This window comes from Trichosurus vulpecula, chromosome 5 (assembly GCF_011100635.1).
Source record: "Trichosurus vulpecula isolate mTriVul1 chromosome 5, mTriVul1.pri, whole genome shotgun sequence".
Taxonomy (NCBI): Eukaryota; Metazoa; Chordata; class Mammalia; order Diprotodontia; family Phalangeridae; genus Trichosurus; species Trichosurus vulpecula.
The window spans coordinates 147,486,519-147,494,777 of NC_050577.1; positions in this window are offsets into that span (position 1 = coordinate 147,486,519).

Here is an 8,259-nt window from a genome sequence, read left to right on the forward strand (position 1 = left end):
TGGTACTTTTACAATTCATGTCAACGCTATGAGCACTGGACCTAGAGTCAAGAAGACCCAAATTCAAATCCAGCCACAGATACTTACTAGCTGTGTGACCCTGGGCAAGTCACTTAACCCTGTTTGCCTCAGTTTCCTCATCTGTAAAAGGAGTTGGAGAAGAAAATGGCAAACCATTCCAATATCTTTGCCAAGAAGACCCCAAATGCAGCCCTGAAGAGTCAGACAGGACTGAAAGGAGTGAACAACAATAAACTCTTTCCCTTCTATCCATGCAACATGAGTCTCACAGTTCCTATGGATGTTTGCTGCCATCTTAGGCCAATTGCATCTGTTTGGAATGCGCTCCAGAGCACTGTCTTTGCCTCGTTGTCCAAAATCATTGTGTAGAACATTCACGGTTGTGGGAGAGTGGAACAAGTGAAGACCTCTCCTAAAAAGGACAAATTGAATAAATAGGAATAAGTAAGATAGTAAGGCCTCTCATGAAATCTAAACTTCAGCTTTCTACTTAAGTTTTTCTGTAAGACAAGTTAGCGACTGTGGGAAGACAAGTTAGTAACCATAGAATCCCCCGAGAATAAAAATAGGACACAGAATGCTCACATCCTGTGTGTTTACCTAAGGGCAAGGGGCTTCAGGAAGAGAAATGGATGAAAAGCCAGAAAGCCAGGTGCAATGTAGCTGTGTAAGACCTGGTTGGAAAGACCAGTTAGGTGTAAGAATGATGGGAGACAAATGTAAGGGTGCTGGGGGATATCCGTCACAGATGTAAGGGTGATGGATGGCATCCGTTGCAGAAGCAAGGATGGTGGGAAAGGCTAGTTTGCCACAGATGTGAGGACGAGGTAACCAACAACTGGCTTCTGCTTGTCACATATAACCAAACCATTTATTCATTGTCATTGTCACTGAGGTAGATTTATCACTTAAGATGTAAGAATGGTGCGTCACCTGCTTGTCAAAAATAACCATACCATTTGCTCTTTGCCATTGTCACCAGGGTAGATTTATCACGTCCTGATTGTACCCTCAAAGCTTGCATCTTCAAGCTGAGAGGAAGGAGGTTGGGAGGGGGAATTGTGGTTAGGGACCTATACAAACACCCAAATTTTCTGTGTCCAGCGCGTTCTGACACTGAGAGGACCCTTGGGGCTCTTGGTGCCTGAGTTGCCCTTTCCCACGAGATCATAATAAAATTTCCTTTCTACCTGAGATGCCTCTGATTTCAATTTGTCAACTGTGCCACACGTGGGTCAGTTTGTCTTGGGCAGCACCAGCTGCTTCCTCATACTTTACTGTTGATCATATTTGGCTTGGCATGGTACTCCACTATATTCCTCCTCCTCTCAAGAGGAGGTAACTTCTGGGGAATGCAGCTTGAATCTCTGTTTCACAGCCTGTATCACCTATATCCCATCTCATGAGGATCATTGTGGTATAGTGGATAGAAAACTAGCCTCAAAGACAAAAAAACCTGGGTTCAAGTCCAGCGTCTTACCAATACTGGTGGTGTGACCCTGAGTAAATCATTTAACATCTCAGTGTCCTTGGCAGTTATCTGAAACCTAATGTGGCAGAGATTGTGTTAGCCTGAATTAGGAGAAGGAATTTCCTCACCCGGGGAGTTCTCATACCAATGAAATCACAAGTCCAAGACCTATTCCTTCTCACATACCTTCACCATTGCATCTTTCAAGGCCACAGACAGTGATGACCTGGTCAATGTAAAAAAGTTAACATTCATTGATTGCACATCCTATAGATTCTAGTTGGTGTCACAGGCTCACAGCTGCCCTTTCCTATGTGAGCAGCCTAGATCCCTGTTACAGCTTATTTGGAGTTTGAAAATAGTGAATATGGGATAGGGCATCTTCCTCAATGTTAGTCTTCCCTGGATGGTAATGCATGCTCAACTCCCAAGTTGGCTAGTACTCCTACCTATCCAGGGCCGTGAGTATCCAGTTCCTTGTCAAAATATCTCAGTCAATTATGGTGCATAATGGAATATTATTGCACTTAAGAAATGATAAAATATACAGTTTCAGACAACCTGAGAAGACCGATGCAGAGTGAGGTGAGAAGAACTAGAAGAATGATTTCTACAATAACAACAATATTAAAGAGGAGGAGAAAAACAGCTTTGGAAAGAACTTAGCGATCACCTCCAGAAAAAAACAAAAACAAAACCAAGGCTGCAAACTTTGTGGTTAAATTTAATAATTCTATTCAGAAACAAGTTCTGCAAGGCATCAGAAGGAAGGCCTTCAAATACAAAGGAAAAGACATGCAAATAATGCAAACCTATTCTGTACTCACTAGAAAAAGGAGGCAGGAAGGAAATAAGGTATTCTGAAGAGCAATGGAGCTCAAGACTTTCTGCAACTCTGCCTCACTTAAATCCAGTTCACCCCATGATGGACTTTGGTCCTCTTCAGAATCAAAGGACAAACAATAACCAGCAGACTCTAGTTTGCCTCTGGCGAAAGTGGGCTGGCCTTCAGATGGAGCAGATTACCCCCTCTCGGGCACTTAAGGAATGCTAGTTGCTTTATGAGACCCAGGTGCCTCTAGCAGTCTTGGCTAGAAATTGTACCAAAACCACCTCAATCAGGTTCCCCCTAGGTTTGATCTTCCCCTAACTCTGATAAAGGAAAAGTCAGGACAGGAGACTTTACCCTTCGGAGGGCCTATTTGGGCAGGTTCTCTAGGCTTATGGAATAAACAGAAAAGTGAGGAGGGGAGGTGTCCTACTTGGGGAGAAATTGCCTTTGGGGCTGGGAGTGATTACATTACTAATTCACACCCTTCAGAAGCTGCCTGCCCTTCAGAAGTGGGGTCTCAGTACAAAAAAATGAAATTTAAAAATCAAGGAACTGAAACAACTGAAGGGGAGGAAAGGTAAGGAGAATGTCAAACAAGAAGAGGGAAGTAGGGGTGAGGGCAAGAGAGCCAGTGGGAACAGGGTCACCTTAAAAGAAAAAAATAACTGAAGGACCGTAACACTGTGTTTACAGAAGAAAGGAAACTTGAAACTGAAAAACTTCTGCCCAAACAACATTAGCGCACCTAGGATGAGAAGGTAAGTGGTGAAATTGGAAAAAATCTTTGTGTTAAATTTCTCTGTTGAGGTCTTGGTATCTAAGACGTATAAACAACATCTTTGTTGGAGGGGTTGTGGAAATCTAGGCACACTGATACATTGTTGGTGGACAACCATTTTGGAAAGCAACTTGGAATTATGCAAATAAAGTGATTAAAATGTCCATACTCTGAACCAGAGAGTCCATTTCTGAGATTATGCCTCAAGGAAGCTATTGATTAGAAAAACAAAGTCCCCATATATGCCAAACAACATCTCTGTTCCTGCATCCAATGATAACACAGGGGTCTCCTATAATCTCTTTCTGGCCAGTTGCCAGTTCCCAGTTTCCCTTACTGTCTCAGGCCTGAGAGCTCCCAAAGCTGCTACTGCTTCTGTTGCCACCACCTAGTCCCACCACTGGTGTTTCATCCACATGGGCTCCAGGCCAGCCTCCACCTCCATGTCACAGATCTCTCTTTCTGACCTCCTAAGTTGTCTTGGGCCTTAAAATGTCTCACCCTTATTTTTTGTTGGCCCTGCCACTCCAGAATTTGATTTGAGGTGTTACTTTAAATATTGGGAGAGCTCAGATGAGAGCCCCACTCTACTACACATCTTGTCTCCACCCCCAGAAGCTCAAAACTTATTTTTTTAAAGAGAAAAATACCTTTGAAAGACTTGAGAACTCTAATAAATGCAGTAACCAACTAGGATTCCAGAGGACTGATAATGAAACATGTTAACCATCTCTCAACAGAGAAATAGTGTACTCAAGGTAAAGAATATAATACAGATTTTTACAACACAGGAATTTGCTTTGCTTTCCTATTCATGTTTGCCATAACAGTTTTCTTTTCATTTTTTCATTGTGGGAGTGAGTTGGAAGTGAGGGGAAATAGATTTTTGTTCATGAAAAAGAAATTTTGTTTTTAAAAAAGCAGCTTATACATACAAGTAATCGTTTTTTAACTCTTGTTTGTTTAATGAACAAAATCTGTTTTCCTTCTACTTCTCAAGGAAAGTAAAAGCTTTGTAATATAGAAATTCAAAACATTATTAATAATAAGACATGAAGAGAGGCATTATCACATAGTAGAAAGTGGCTTGAATTCAGGAGGTCCCAGGTATGAACACTGCCTGTGATGCTTTCTAGCAGACACCATGGAACATGTCATGTAACCTCTCTCAGCCTCAGTTTTTCATCTGTAAACTGGGTACAATAGCCATTTACTCTACTGCCAAACAGGGTCTGGGCTTCTTTGCTGTTTTGCAGTTTTGGCTTTGGTGCTGGTGAAAGTACAGTGCTCTATAAATGTGAGATTTTTTTTTATCTTAGTATCATCAATTATGAACTGAATCATCCTAAAGATTAGGAAATTGAGCCCCAGAATGGTACACTCATTTGCCCAAGGTCACAAAGCTAGTAAATGGCAGAGTGCTTAAATTCTTTGACTCCACTTTTAGGGATCTTTCTACCACATTCCAGTAATTAGAGTTTTTTGTGTTTTGGGGTTTTTTTTTTGGAAGGGGAAGGCAGGGCAATCGAGGGTAAGTAACTTGCCCAAGATGACACAGCTAGTAAATGTCAAATGTCTGAGGTCACATTTGAACTCAGATCCTCCAGGGCCGGGGCTCTATTCACTGCCCCACGTAGCTACCCCCATTAGAGTAATTAGAATGTTTTAAATTGCTCAATGGTAGCAAGAGGTTGTCTCATTCTAGACTCAGGAAAGTTTGCTCTGGTAACAATTGACAGCAGGTCTAGATTTAATCAGATTCGATTTCGTAGCCCGTTCATGGGGCAGAGGTTGCCTTAAGCCTATTGACTAATTCTCCTCCATGAAGGGTAGAAAATCAAGTCTCAAACCTTGTACCAAAAGAAATAACTCTTCTGTAACACGGTTCTGTATGTGAAATAAGGCAGGGAGAGTTATTACAATTTTAGGGGAGTCCTCTTACTAACCAGAAAGTTAACTGTTCTCCAAGGACAAATGTATTAAATAATTTTACATTGAAATTGTGATATTTTTACTCAGAGGTCAAACTCTGAAATGGTGGGAATATCATCCAAACTGTTTATTTCCAGCCTGTCAATTGTCAGCTGAATAGTGTGACCTTGGACACAGAGTGCAAAAATGCCTGGCAGCCACTGAGTATGTATCAGTTAGACTCAGTGGGAGGCATGTGTTGAAACACGGCAAGGGAGAGTGAGAGGAGGGAGGCAAAAGGCTATCGTTCTTATGTTATTTATTGCATTAGTTTTTTGGTTTTGTTTTTTTTTAATACTAATGGATTCCAGGCACGAAGAAGCTGTGGCTTCATAAGCATGGATAACTCCAGGGGACTCCAGGTATGAAAACTCCTTCCCCCAACATAGAAGGTCAACCCATCTAATATAGTTTAATAGATAAGTCCTTGGGAGTTGCTTGAAGCACATAAAAGTTAAGCAACTTGCTCAGGGTCAAATAGCTAATAAACGACAGACGTGGGAAACTCCAGGCTGTAAGCACAACACTCTAGGAGGACAGCTAGATGGTGCCATAGTGGATAGAGTGCCAGCCCTGGAGTCAGGAAGACTCCTCTTCCTGAGTTCAAAACCAGCCTCAGACACTTGGGCTCCTTTACCCTGTTTGCCTCAGTTTCCTCATTTGTAAAATGAGCTGGAGAAGGTAATGGCAAACCACTCCAACATCTCTGCCAAGAAAACTCTAAATGGGGTCACAAAGAGTTGGACAGGACCGAACAACAACGAAGTCGAGAAGTATGAATGAAATTGTAACCATTGCCCAGAACTGAAGTTTAAATGGACCCAAATTAAATCTGGAGGGATTTTCAATAATTTAATACTCTTTTTGGCTTATGCCCCCTACCTCAGAGAGTCTCTTCTCTGTAGACAGTAGTTTCTGGCTCATCTTAATTCTTCCTTGGAGGTGTTCAGTTGTATCCTCATCAACAACAAACTAGCAATGCACATCTAAGCATAGAATATTCAGGACAATAATTGACGGAGAAGTCATTAGTGCAACAATCCTTTTTAACCAAAGACTAGTTACCTGTATCCCACCTCTGAGTGAATGCAGTTTGTTACCCTGCTTAATAAGTAGTTGATTATCATAATATAAAAATTAAAATAATCCTATTAGTAATTGGTAAACTTCCATAGTAATAATAATAACCCGTATATTCCATTGCAATCATGCTTTTAGGCAGTTCAATCACCGCTTTTGTAATGGTGTGGATATGCACACCGAAAAGTGTCATGTCAAGACAATAAAAAATTTAAACCAAAGAAAACTCATAAAATCAATAAAGTCCCAGGAGCCTTAGTGCACTGGATGGATGGGTCCTGTGGCAAGTACAAGTCCTGCATCCCTGACTGCTGCTCAGCTCCTTTTCCCTGGAGTCAGGTATTATTCTTATGGTTTTTTGCAGTCCTACAGCTCTATCAAATCATCCTTAGACCCCATTCACCTCTGCAGTTTACCAGGACCATCTCTGGGAAACTTTATTTTCTTCCCGGTTCTTTTTCTCAGGATCCCTACTCCCCCAAACCCCTTGCTCCTATTCTTTGAACATGTACCTCTCTATGCCTATGACATTATGATAAAGCAAGTCCCTTTCCTATCAGCACATGAGCCATCTTGCTGCCTTCCTCTGTCCCTCAAATGGGAGAGAAAGGAAATGAAAAAGAGAAATGGTTTTGCTGACTGCTGCTTACTTTTGCATATACTTGCTAAAGAATTTGAAGATTATGCTGGTATATGTTTGTAGGTATATATCAAATTATACAGTGTCATTACATGCAAAATACCAATTGTATGGTAATATTCCAGTGTAGAATTATCACACAGTGGATCACACAGATAAGTCATATGTAAGTACACATACTGTAATATCACACAGTATACTTGCATTCAGTCAACATTATGTACAATTTATTATCTGAAATGGAACAAAATGCAATGGAAAGAATATTGACCTCAGTGTCAGAGAATGTGGGTTCTAATCTTGGCTCTGACATTTCTAATCAAATGTAGTGTGGTTTAGTGGATAGAGTGCTGGCCTTGGAGTCACAAAGGCTACCATTAGACACACATATACGTATGTATATGTATATGCAAAATCATTCTATACGTACTTTTATTTATCTGTTCTTTCTCTGGATGCAGATAGTGTCTTCTTTCATAGGTCCTTTGTAGTTAAATTGGGTATTTATAATAATCAAAATGACTTAGTTGCTCAAAGTTATTCCTTTTTTTAATTTATGGAATAAAACAAGCATTTCTATAACATAGTACAATAAAAAAAGATGATTGTACATCAAACTGCAAGTCTACTATGCACAACTTGCTATTCCTTTCAAATGCACAACAAAATTACCATGCAAACATCTTTCTTTTTGTTTTTTTCCTTCTCTCCCCGCCCCTCACCTTAGAGATGGCTACCATTACACACAAATAGGGGTATGTGTGTGTGTGTAAAATTATTCTATACATACTTCTATTTATCAGTTCTTTCTTTGGATTCAGATAGTGTCTTTCTCCATATGTCCTTTTGTATCAGTAATTAAGGTGGGACTTTCTTTTACTGTTTTCTCTTTTAGCACTTATTTAATCAAGTGCCCTTGAAGAGTCTGGCCTTTGTTTCTTTGATTGAATCAGGAGTCATTGACTTGTATATGGTGGTACTAGGGATTAACTTTCCCACACTCTAAATGGGATTTGTTCTCTGTTTGAGTGCTTCTAGGCATTGAAGTAATCAAGTGCCCCAGGGCCCTGATACAGGTATATAAGATCCTAGCTTGGTGTTTGACTTTTGGGGCACATTCATGGAAGGAATACTGAGACTCTGGGCAAGCTGTAACTGCCCCTCTCCACCCCACTCTTTGTTGGTGATTCTCTGGTAATTATGAATTGGGATTTGAATCAGACAAGGTCTGTCGATGTTTGTAATTTGTTTGTATTTGCCTTGAAGTTCAGGGGGCTGATCTTTTCCCCCTGAACTAAATGATTGATATATGTATGCTTAATTTGTTCAGCCATTCCATCATTGATGGGCAGCCATTTCCAATTCTTTGCTACCACAAAGGCAGTTGCTATAAACATTTTAGAACATATAAGTTCTTTTCCTTTTTCTCTAATCATCTTTGGAAATAGACCTATTAGTGGTATTGC